Source organism: Peromyscus leucopus, chromosome 11, assembly GCF_004664715.2.
Source record: "Peromyscus leucopus breed LL Stock chromosome 11, UCI_PerLeu_2.1, whole genome shotgun sequence".
Taxonomy (NCBI): domain Eukaryota; kingdom Metazoa; phylum Chordata; class Mammalia; order Rodentia; family Cricetidae; genus Peromyscus; species Peromyscus leucopus.
Genome location: NC_051072.1, coordinates 54,737,263 through 54,749,518, shown reverse-complemented (window position 1 = coordinate 54,749,518; position 12,256 = coordinate 54,737,263). Strand labels below are relative to the sequence as shown.

Genomic DNA, 12,256 nt, shown 5'->3' with positions numbered 1-12,256 from the left:
AAGCTCAGCACCAGTGAGTGGAGACAGGCATGCTGCAGGAGGACAAATTCACTTGCCTGACTGCAAACTCCACCCTTGAGAAAGAAAAGAGGGAGAAAGACCTGTTGCACGATCCTAAATGGTCTTATAATAAAAGCCGGGAGCCAGATATTGGGGTAAATGCTGAAAGATCAGAGAGACAAAGGAACAAGCCACAGCCACTTCTCACCTCGGCAACTCCATGAATCCTCTGACTGAATGTCTCTGAGTCCTCAGCCAAAAGGCTCCAGTTCCTGTCTCCTCCGGCCTTATATGCCTTTCTCTGCCTAGCCGTATCACGTTCTGTCTCAGCCTTCCTAGTGCTGGGATTAAAGGCCTGTGTGCTTCCCAAATACTGGGGTTAAAGGTGTGTGCCACCACTGCCTGGCTCTGTTTCTCTCCTAGACTGGATCAGTCTCATGTAGCCCAGTGTGGCCTTGAACTCACAGAGATCCAGACGGACCCCTGCTTCCCGAGTGCTAGGATTAAAGGTGTGTGCCACCACTGCCTGACCTCTGTGTTTCACTCTGTGGCTGGCTTTGTCCTCTGATCCTCAGGCAAGCTTTATTTCTTAGATTACAAACAATATACCACAAGGACGAAGTATTGTCCCTGTTTCCTCTCCTGAGCTGCCTCCTTGGGACCTCTCCACATCGCCCTTGTGTCCTTTTCTGATCATAGAAACAGTTGCCGCAGGATTCAGGTTCTGAGGGCTGTTCCAAACCCCCTGCCATTTTACACATTCTAGAAAACAAAGATGGGGGACTCTTGACCTAAAACAAAGATGGGGGACTCTTGAAGAACGGATGGGAAGCACTTGCTGGGACTCCATTAAAGGAAGGGATATGGGTTTAAGGATGAGGTGGGCACTCCAATGTGGGTGAACATTGATGTAGTGTAACTGTTTCCTCGGAGACTGAAACATTCTATCCTGCAGGAATAGCCTTAAGCAAGGAAGGTAAACAACTCAAAAGAGCTTCAGGAAGTCCCTGAAACTGACCAGATTCACTAAGCCCCTCCCCGCCAGAGTAAACAATAAGAGCTCAAAGTTTTTCTCAGATAGGAGCTGAGGCTTCAAGGAGGAAAAAAGCCGCCAAGATGTCTCTGAGACCAGACTCACTTCCTGGGAGAAGCAGAAACCAGCTGAGCTGCCTGGAAGACAGACCAGCTGAGGCACCTGGAAAGGACACTCCAACCTGCTGACCTGCCTGCAGGCTGTGCAGTGTGCTCCAGGTTCCCAGCTTTGTGAGAGGTCACCATGCTGGGGTGGCTTTGGTGATGCAGCTGTCTGTCATTTCTGCTCCAGTAAGGGACACCAATAAAACGCATTGGGTCACCAAGTTGGACTTCGGTGGCATCTGTACTTTGGTCTGTCGTGGGCTCCCTGTCTGGGGTCAGTAGACGCGGGTGTTGCATCTTCCAGGAAGTTTTGTCACCCAACAGTTGGGGATGAAGTGCGTGTGCTAAGGAATTCTCCAGGAAGCTCTGGTGACTTCCATGTGCCCCTTGGGTGTAACTTGGATTTTAGTTTGCTTGCCTTCATTTTCTCTAATTTGACACAGCCTCCTACCTACTTTTCCACAGGAGACTGTAAATACGGTGGTTCACTGTGGTTCTGTTATGTGTTACTGGGTTGAATTTTAAATAACACATCCTTTCCAATGGTGTGATATTCCTGGTTAGGCTGGCGAGTTGTTCCAGGAGATTTTCTGAGTAAATCCTCACTTCATTGTGTCTTTTTAAAGGGACGACAGATTTGTCTTGTTTTCTTATGGTGTACCTGTTGTATAAAGTGGAGGTCACTGTAAGTGTCATGGCTGAGAATGGTTTTTAGATTTATTTTTATTAATAAAATATAGTGAAGGTTATTGATAAAAGCACTATCATGGGCTTTATAATACTGTTTAAAGGTTCAGAGGCCCTTTTTTCTGTTCTGACACAGTTTTTTTACTTTATTTGTTGGAGACAATGTTTCATGTATCACAGGGGTGAGGGGATGGGAGTAAGGGTGGGGGGTGAGGGAATGGGGGATGAGGAGGTGGGGGATGTCTTCCATTCACTATGTAGGCAAGGATGACCTTGAACTACCTTTCAAGTGCTGGGATTACAGCTGTGTGTTGCCATGTCTTGTTTGTGTGGTGCTGGGGGTCAAACCTAGGGCTTTGTATAAGCTAGGCAAGTCCTTTGCCCTTGAGCCGTGCCCCAAGCCCCTGGGGGACCTTATGTTATTTCTGGGCTTTGTGCTTCTGAAAGTGGTAAAACTTAGTTGTAATGCTTCAGAGCAAGTGGTGTGCAGAGGGATTTACTCTTCCCGAGAGAAGACAGTCAAAGGGTAAGGCATTTCTCAAATGGGAGCTGGTGTGTCTCCATGGTGATGGTGTGTCTCAGTGGTGATGGATGATATATCTCGGTGGTGATGGTGTGTCTCGGTGGTGGTGATGGTGTGTCTCGGTGGTGGTGATGGTGTGTCTCAGTGGTTATAGTGTGTTTCAGTGGTGATAGTGTGTCTCTGTGGTTATGCCCTTGAGTGTGCTTCCCCTGGGGAAAGATCTCAGATTTCCAGGAGGAGCCATGCATGCAGCACAGTCTCTGGATTCATAGATTAAATAGGCTGTTTCCTGGACTCCAAGATTTGTACATGGCAGCCATCTTGGAAGCACCATCTCTACTTTGGGGATCTATGCCTTGGCTTATGCGTGTGTCCATAAGTCCCTTGCTTGGAAATCTTTTTAACAAGTGAATATTCTTTATTTCCACATTTAACCTTGGCATCTGTTTTTGGAAACATTGGTCTGCTATTACTTAAAGTGTGTGCCTAGGTTTGGAATGCAGACTGCTGGGAAATGTTCACCAGGGAGACCCTGTCAGCACTAACAGTCCACATCACTCACTGCGGCCACCTGTCTACCTCGGCGCGTTCCCCAGGTGGGCGGCACCCACCTGTCTGCCTGCAGCCGCTTGTGTCGGTCCAGTTGAAGTCACCTGTCTTGAACAAGCAGTTGGCGTGTTCGGTGAGGTGTGCACGTGGCTGGTGCTGGACACTACAACAGTTGGCATTACAAAATGATTATCTATGTATAGTCGAGGCTGCGACAAGGCAAGGCTGTGAAATCATCGCCTCTGGAGGAAGGCTTTCAGAATTACTGTGCACCCTGGCCCCTGCCGCTCTCCGAGTGACACAAACTTAGAAAACTGTCGGAGGACAGTTCATGGAGGCTGGTCCAGACGGACACTAGCATTTTGGAAAGACACTCATTTTAAGTGTCCCCTTGCGTTACTGTAACATAATCCCTTACTCCACAGCCCTTGGCTCCCTGCTGGTTCCTGCCTGCCTCCTCTACCTCCTCTTTATACCACAATTCTTGGAGTTGTTTCTGCCTCATCATTTTCTCTACTCCTGGTAAGTTAGTGTTTCTCCCTACCCGTGCCGGCTCTTCTGTGGATAGTCTGCAGGAAGTCTTACCTAGTTGTCGCTATGGTTTTTTTTAATTCATGTTTCTTATTCACAAATTTAAATAGTCATGAGCTTTCTGTTCTGTTCCATGTGCTGTATGGTATGCAAGAAACAGAGAGAATGCCAACGGGTGGTGGTGGTGGCGCACGCCTTTAATCCCAGCACTTGGGAGGCAGAGGCAGGTGGCTCTTAGTGAGTTTGAAGCCAGCCTGGTCTACAAAGAGGGTTCCAGGACAGCTAAGACTTAGTTACACAGAGAAACCCTGTCTCAAAAAAAAAAAAAAAAAAAAAAAAGAAAGAAAGAAAGAAAGAAAAAGAAACAGAGAAGTCAGAATTGTTTTATTCTCACACATTTATAGCCAAATATTAGAAAAGGAGTCACAGCCATGTGTGTGATCATGATCCCACCTCTGTGTAAACAGCAACTGTGGTGGGATGCCCAAACCTCATGTGCTAAACCACAGTCTGATTGAGTCTCACATGCTGCTGCGTGGGGGTAGACTGTTCTGAGGTATCCAGAGCTGAATGCAGACATGCTCTCTCGCAGCTCCATGCTGACACTGGATGCAGACATGCTCTCTCGCAGCTCCATGCTGACACTGGATGCAGACATGCTCTCTCGCAGCTCCATGCTGACACTGGATGCAGACATACTCTCTCGCAGCTCCATGCTGACAGTCCCATGCTTTTTCCAAGGAGCTGTCCCACCCTTAAGATTAAAAGGAAGTGCTCGTCATTTCCAAACTTGACTTGGAGTCCACAACAAGGTCTTGAAACTGAGTCATCCAGCTCTGCGCCTGAGTGGCAGGGCAGGCGCTGTGGAGGTTCCAGTTCCCAGCATTTCACATGAGTGAGCACAGCCAGCCCTGGGCCGCCTGCCACCTGCTGCATTTGGTAGACAGGTTCCTGAAACTTGACACTCTCTGTCTGTCTTTGAAAAGCCTGCAAGTTTCAGCATCCCTCCAGTGACTGACCCACTTCTTTTCTTCCTTCCTTCCTTCCTTCCTTTCTTTCTTTCTTTCTTTCTTTTTTTTTTTTTTTTTTGATACTACACGTCAGACACACGTGTGAGTTTGTTGCGGACTAGTCAGAGAACGCACTTGAGCAACACGCCGCCTACTCTCTTCTTTAATAACTGCCAGGCTGAGCTTTGAACCACAGTTTATGCTTTGGACACAGAACTGGGGCACTGTTCTCTGTGTTTGTTATGCTGAACTGCCCTGAAAACGTGGAGAAACTTCCCCAAGCATTTGTTTTACCAACAAAGCCCAGTAGACTTTGGATAATTATCCCTTGAGCTGACTTGTGTAAACAGAACTGTAGAGAACTTTGCTGCTGGGAATATAATGAGCCCTTCTTTGTTAGGGAGAAAGGATAGCCTTTCAGAGTTTAGGAATCCTTAGTGTGTTTTGCTGTTAGCTACTCGCCTTCAGTATTCGCTTCCATGTTGTGTGTCTTCCAGGTACATGTGAATATGTGTGGTGATTTTAAGTATCACATCCTGGTTGTTGAAGAATTGTCTCACTGAAAATCGACTAGGTTTGGAGTCAGAAAGTTCTAGACTGAGGGCTGGGGAGCTGGGTCAGTGGGCAAAACTCATGTCATGCCAGTGTGAGGACCTGGCTTCACACCCCAGAGCCCGTGGGAAGCCAAGCATGGCAGTGTACCTCTGTAACCCTGGGTTCCTTTAGTGAGATGGGAGGTGGAGATGAGAGAATCCTTGGAAATTTGCAGGCCATCTAGTGGACAAGAGTCCTTGTGCCAAGGTGGAAGATGGGGACTGACACCTGAGGTTGTCAGGTGTAAACACACACACACACACACACACACACACACACACGCACACGCACACGCACACACGCACGCACACACACACACACACACGCGCACACAGAGATTTTTTTATTATTATTATTATTTTGGTTTTTCGAGACAGGGTTTCTCTGTGTAGCTTTGCGCCTTTCCTGGGACTCACTTGGTAGCCCAGGCTGGCCTCGAACTCATAGAGATCCGCCTGCCTCTGCCTCCCTGTGCTGGGATTAAAGGTGTGCGCCACCACCGCCCGGCTAGATTTTTTTTTTTTTAATGTAAAGAGAATATTCTGTTTTGAAGCCCAGATTGTTCTATGTAATAATTTTGTGACCCAGTTTAAACTGCTCACCTCCCTGCTCTGAAAGGTAGGAAGGAATAATAAGTGATGTGCGTCTCCACCCACACCACAATCCCCTTTTGTACATAGCCTGGCTCGAATGAGAAACTGCGCTGGACGGAGCCCTGATTAGCTGCCAGGGTGGCTGGAGCGAACTAGCTCAGGTTTCAGGAAAAGATCCCTGGTCAAGGACAGTTCCTCAGACCTTCCCTCTCGGTGGCTTCTGGGATCACGAACAGCAGCCTCTTAGCCGCCCCGAGACAGACAAGCTGGACCACTGTGGGCAGCTCTGTTTCTTACTGAGTTCCTTTCTCATTAGGCTGAAATTTATCCTTGTAACTTCCCCGGGCAGTTTTCACTCTTCACTTCTAGTTTTACAGAGTAACGGGAAGCAGTTCGGATTTGGGGCATGTCAAGCCTTAGCAGTCTGTCCGTGAGAAAGGGGTCTTACTACGCCGCTTCCTGTTTCTCACAGTTCACTCGGGTCAGCGAGTGCTGGTGCCCGTCTCGTGAGGGCACAAAGGGCAACTCCTGTTTCTCCTCCTGATGCCCGGAAGTGGTACAGGGGGCCATGCAGCCCAGATGGAGATGAATGGAAGTACCAGCCTTTCAACTCCTAATGTGAATAACCACGGTGGTTTTCGTGTTATTTATGATGCCTTCTGGTATAAACAGTGCCCACAATTATTGGGCTATAAATAGTTTAAGTGGTTGACCAGACCAATAACGTAGAAAAACGTAGAGAATGGTAACTAATGAAGACGGATAGTTTCACTGTCTGTGCGCGAACCTGTGTGTTTAATAGCCTGCAAGTGAAAAGACACAGTTGCGTGTGGGATAATGAAAAGATGGTGACGTGCAGGGTGTCCGTGCCCTGGTGTGACGTAAACCGTGAGAGGGCTTCAGAGTGTCTTCCCGGTGAGCGAAGGCATCAAGCACCCGCCACATGGAGTTGCATCTTAATTCACAGAATGTGCACAGAGGCAGGCGGATCTCTGTGAGTTCAAGGCCAGCCTAGGCTACCAAGTGAGTCCCAGGAAAGGCCGAGGCGTACAGTGCCCTGTGATCTGTTCTGACTCTTGCTGCCAGTCGGCAGCGTGACTTGCAGGATCGGACTGTGCTACTCAGAACCATTATTTCCCTCCACTTGAAAATGAGCCTAAACTTTTCTCCCCTTGCCTGTGTGAGTTTTTTTGGGGGGATTAAAGGTGAAAATTGGTTTGGATCTGAGTCTTAACGCTGCTGCTTTGGGGTCACGTAGCTTTTGGAAGGTTCCATAAGCCCCTCCCTCTGTTCCTCATCTAGAAGGTGGAGGTGGTACTAATGCCTCTCCCAGGGTTTTTGTGAGAGGTAAGTGAGTTAATTCCCATGTAGGATGTAGAACTGTGACTGGCCATTAATGCCTTAGTATTCATTATCTGTTGTGAACTTTTAAGGACTACACGACAATGTGTGTTTAGTGTCCTGTGTGTTTTTGTTTTGCATTTAGAACTTATTTATAATGGATAAAAATATCACCCTCAGGAGCTGAGGCAGTGGCGTGTCAGTTAAGACCGTGTACTGCCCTTGCAGAGGAACTGACTTTGTTTCCCACGTCAGCCTCATCGCCTCCTCTAACTCCAGCTCCGGGGGATCTCTTCTAGCCTCAAGAGACCCTGCATTCAGTTCACAGACACTTACACACAGAAATACACATACACATGTAACTTAAAATAAAATATTTTTTAAAAGAGACAGATACACATAGACATGTGACCATTAAATAGTCACACAGGGCATACACACACACACACACACACACACACACACACACACACTCACGCACATGCACACACATGCACACACATACACACACATGCAAACACACACACACATACACACATACACACACACCACATACACTCATACATAACACACACACACACACACACACACACACACAAACTCTTCAAATAATATCAGCATCTTATTTACCAACAAAGAATTAATGGGCTTGACTAATACTTCTGAGCCTCTCGACTGGTTAAACATATGACTTTACCATGAGAATTTAGTTATAACACTGAGGACTTGCTCCTAATTATCTTCTGTCTTTGGAGCTTTGGGTTGAATGGATTTATTCTAGGAATGCTCTTTGTGAATTTAGGAAGCTGTGGGTGGGAATCAGTGACCTACCCAATCTTCTCTAGTAAGTACTATTGTGGTCTTGAAACTTTGACCAGAGCTTGGCTGGTATCATATTTAAAAGAGGGAATTCAAAAAATGTATGTGAGTTTTAATGGTACTAAGATTGTAGTACTTCTGTGTCTCATTTAGATTTTAAGGAGTATAAAATGTTGATGAAGGCCTCTACTTATCAATGGCCCATTCATAATAGCTGTAGTGGTTTGTTTCACAGAAGGCATATCCAGATAAACATACTGGTGATGACTTACCATGACTTCCCCTAATAAAGTGGTGGGGAATGCTTAGAATGTAGCTAGCAATTAGCTTACAAGGAGCCATTGAGTAAAGAAAAAACTTAAAATCTATTATAGCTAAGGACTTTATAGATGCAAAACTATTTTATGTATTTATTGTTTTACTATGGGAAATCCAGGTTACTGTACAGTGTCTTCATTTCTTAGCTAAAATTAATTTTTTTCTTTTAAAGAACAATTTACTTGCATTTTCTGTATGTGAGTATTTTACTTGCGTGTATGTTTGTGCAATACCTGTAGAGGCCAGAAGAGGGCAGTGCATCCCCTGGAACTGGAGTTACAGGAAGTTGTGAGCTGCCCCGTGGGTGCTGGGAATCGAACCCTGATCCCCCGAAGAGCAGCCAGTGCTCTTAACTGTTGAATCATAGTAGTGCTCCAGCCCACTAACAAGAGGCCTTTGAGTCCCTACTGGCTCTTGTGGCTCAGGAACAGTTTGGATTAACATGGGCTTTGCTGATATTCATCTAAGCTGGATATAAGCATGGGTGTTTAAAGCTCACTATTACAGATTTTCATTACCAACCCCATTTGAAAGTTTGATTATTAGAAGGGCATATGGACTTCCCATTTCCTTGTTTAGTGGTACAGTTGAGGTTGTGGAATATTTTGTTTGATCACCCCAATAGGGAATTCAGTGTATTTCTTCACTTCTGGTTATATATTAAATATTTCTTGAACTCTAAATTCTTAGTTTCTAAATATTTACTTTTATGCAATATTATAGTCCTACATAACCTTTTTATTTTCAGATGGAGAAATGGCTTGTAACTATGCAAAGAGAAGAAATGAATGCTACCTGCTAGCCATTTGATTTTATGGAAGTTTTGCATTAAGGAATGCCAGGTTTCTGTCTAGGGATGTGATACATGTGCTTGGCAGAGTAGAGAGCAAGGTGTCAGGAGTAAAACAGTCTGTGATGGGCCACGACTCCTTGACCCTGGGTCTATGTGATGCAGGAAAGCTCTTTGCTTTAACAACAGATTCCTCATTTGTTAGCAGGCATAGTTGCCTGGGAAGGTTGTAATACGATAACAGCATAAGAGGTATAATACATTTTCTAAATCTATGATATTTTATTTTAAAATTTCTTCCATTTATGTTTAATGTGTCAGAGCAATGCTGGACAGATATTTGGAGAATCTAGGTTTTCTAAATGTATTTCTAGACATACCATTTTCTAAGGGTTACCTAAAAGACATTGAAATGATCAGAAGGAATATTTGATTTCTAAATTTAAATATTTCCTCCCAGTATTTTGCTGTTATGGTTTTACTGTTCCTTTTTCCATTTTCCTAGTTTTTTTTTTCTTTTTAATGTTTTTGTGAATTTAGCTTTAAAATAAGCTAGTGTAGCTGGTTAGGATAGGTAACTCATGATTTCATACTCTTTCATTAGAGTAGCTGATTAGGATAGGTAACTCATGATTTCATACTCTTTCGTTAGAGTAGCTGGTTAGGATAGTTAACTCATGATTTCATACTCTTTCGTTAGAGTAGCTGGTTAGGATAGGTAACTCACAGTTTCATATTCCTTTTGTTGGTTTCTGGCCTGCCTTGTCTTGCATATAAAGTGGTCTTCTTTGCACATGCATTTTGAAGTTTGAGGGAAGGGTTGTGACTTGGTGCATGGGAACTGCACATCTCCCACTGCCCCCTCCCCACCCAGGATGAGGGGGCTGTGTCTAATTCTAGTTGCACTGTTGATGTGGGGATCAGTATTTGAAGAAGCACCACACCTCTTAATGACATATAAAATTGCACGGCGTGTTTTCTTGGTACTTTAAACAAATATCTAATGGTTTGTTCAATTCGTTTGGCTTGTCTCTGTAGGTGGTGCTTTTCTGAAGTTGCTCATCGAGACTTCTCAGCATTGCTGCAGAGAGAAACAGGTAAATGACGTCAAAGGTCCTCATCGTTTGCTTCTCTCTGTTTTCGTTTCAAGGCAGTGTCTTGTTCTGTAGCCCGTGTAGTCTTGAAACTCACAGCAATCCTCCTGCCCCAGCCGTCTGTGTGCTAGGTGGGGGCCGTTGTCCCCAGCTTGATGCTGTTATTGTTGGAAGTGTTTTCCAGGTGGGAAGCATTTTTGAGAAACGGATAGCTTTTCATATTTTGGGACCTCGCCTGGCATCTTTGTTACTTTTCTGTTGCTGTGATAAAAACACCATGACCAACGTGACTTAGAAGAGTTTCATTGGCTTACAGTGTCAGAGGGTTAGAGTCCAGGCTGGAGCAGGGAAGACATGGCGGCAGCCCTAACAACTGAGAGCTCACATCCGGATCTGCAAGTAGGAGGCAGAGACCCAAGTGGGCCTGGCGTGAGCTTTTGAAACCTCGAAGCCCCAGGGACACACTTCCCCCAACAAGGCCACGCCTCCTAATCCTTCCCAAACAGTTCCACCAACTAGGGACCAGGCCTTTAAACATACAAGGCTATGGGGAGCCTTCTCATTCAATGCTCCACTCCCGCTAAGCACTAATTCATTAGGCTTGCTGTACCACTTGGGCAGCATCAGCCATTATCATGATGGACTCGCTTCCTGGAGCTAAATGAACAGCAGTGAATTGAATTATTCTAAATTTTCTCCAGTTTTGATCTGCTTTGTTCTGTTCCTGCTCAGGAACAAGTTTTGGAGATCTGCATGGTGGGGACAGCCTTTCCTTTTTAGCCTCTCTGTAGACCATCTGGACTTTTCTGTATCATTTCTCCCAGAAAGGGGAAGTAGATGTGGCCAATTTAAATAACCCAGATTTATTACTTGATGATCACTCACACAGAGGGATTGCCAGAAAGAAAGTTGGAAGTGATTCAGTCGCAAGTGATTAAAGATTGAGTAGATTTTAATTTATGAAGGTCACCTTTGGAAAATATTAGCAGTGGAGGTTGAATATTACCCCCTGCAGTGTGCATTCAGGAAAATCAAGGCAACTCGCTAAAGATTGTTCCAGCTGTGTTTCTCAGACAGGAGAGGCCTGTTCACCTCAGTTCTCCAGGGCGCTGTTAGTGTTATAACCTTGGCAGTGAGCTTAGATCAAAGGAGCCAGGGCATGGCCCAGATTCTCGTCCTCCTGACCACTGTCCCGTAGGGTCTGCTACACACAGAAGGTTTAGACAGTGCATCCCTACAAATGCCATCCCATTTGTAGAAAAGCCATTGCTGTGGTTTATAGATTTTGAGACCAGAAATATTTTCCCATGTTCCATTTTGGAACAGGAATACTGACTTCTCAACTGTTACTCAGTTCTACCAGTAGTGCTGTTGGGGAGACGTGGACTCTTTAATGAGAACTTCAAACACTTGTGAGTTATGAAATAATTTGAGCAGCAGCCTTCTCATGGGAAAACAAGGGCTAGGTGGTGTCCTGGGCCTGGTAAATGTTTGCCCCTTATCAAACTGCTAATCTTTAAATATTATCTGTTCCGTATTTGTTTAGTGGAGATGAGAGAAGCTGATTTTTCTATTAACACAAATTATTAAACCAGGCATGTTAGTAGATATGAGTAACCATAGGAGGTGGAGGCAGGGAGGAAGAGAAGTTCAAGGCCATCCTTGACTACAGTGGCTTAGAAGCTAGCCTGGGCTACTTGAGAGCCTGCTTCAAAACTGTATGTGTGTATATATATATATATATCATGCTTTCCTGTGTGTTAAAGAGATTTATTGTACAGAATTTCATTCATAAACCTTAGAATTTAGCTAGTGATGCCAGTCAGATCCAGAGGGTCACATCAGCCATGTGATGGGAGCAGGGTGGGGATGGGCAGTGAGGCCTGTGTTCACTCTCACATTCCACAGGAAAATATGCTCACCAGGAGGGGTTCCGTGCTGTGAGGAACCAGTATGTTTTCACTCTCTTCAGAGGGACCATCTGCGTGAGTTCTCAGGAGCGGGAGCCAGACCGGGCTGCCTACCACGCAGGGCATCATGTGAAGACCCTGGCTAAGAGCCCCACATTTTCCACATGTTCTGCGGTGGTTTGGTTTCCCCACTGTGGGATGTCACCCTGGATCCCTGCTGGGCTGGCCCGTTTAATCCCGCTCTGGGGAAAAAACCAGTTCCATTTTTCAGTGCCTTGGGGAGCCAAGTCCTGTTTGCCCTTGAGATCCCCTCCAAACCAGCCTCCCCTGTGCCCTTCATGTTAGTTTTAGCTGTGTGAA

At 45.5% G+C, this 12,256-nt stretch overlaps 1 protein-coding gene across 2 annotated transcripts in view; it reads left to right on the top strand.

Annotated features, from left to right (window-relative positions):
• Positions 1–12,256, top strand: part of Lhfpl2 (LHFPL tetraspan subfamily member 2) — a 155,130-nt gene that overhangs the window by 59,667 nt on the left and 83,207 nt on the right. For both annotated transcript variants that reach the window (XM_028871647.2, XM_028871648.2), the window contains exon 2: positions 9,931–9,989. The gene's annotated coding sequence lies outside the window, so the exon portion shown is untranslated. The remainder of the gene's footprint in view (positions 1–9,930; positions 9,990–12,256) is intronic.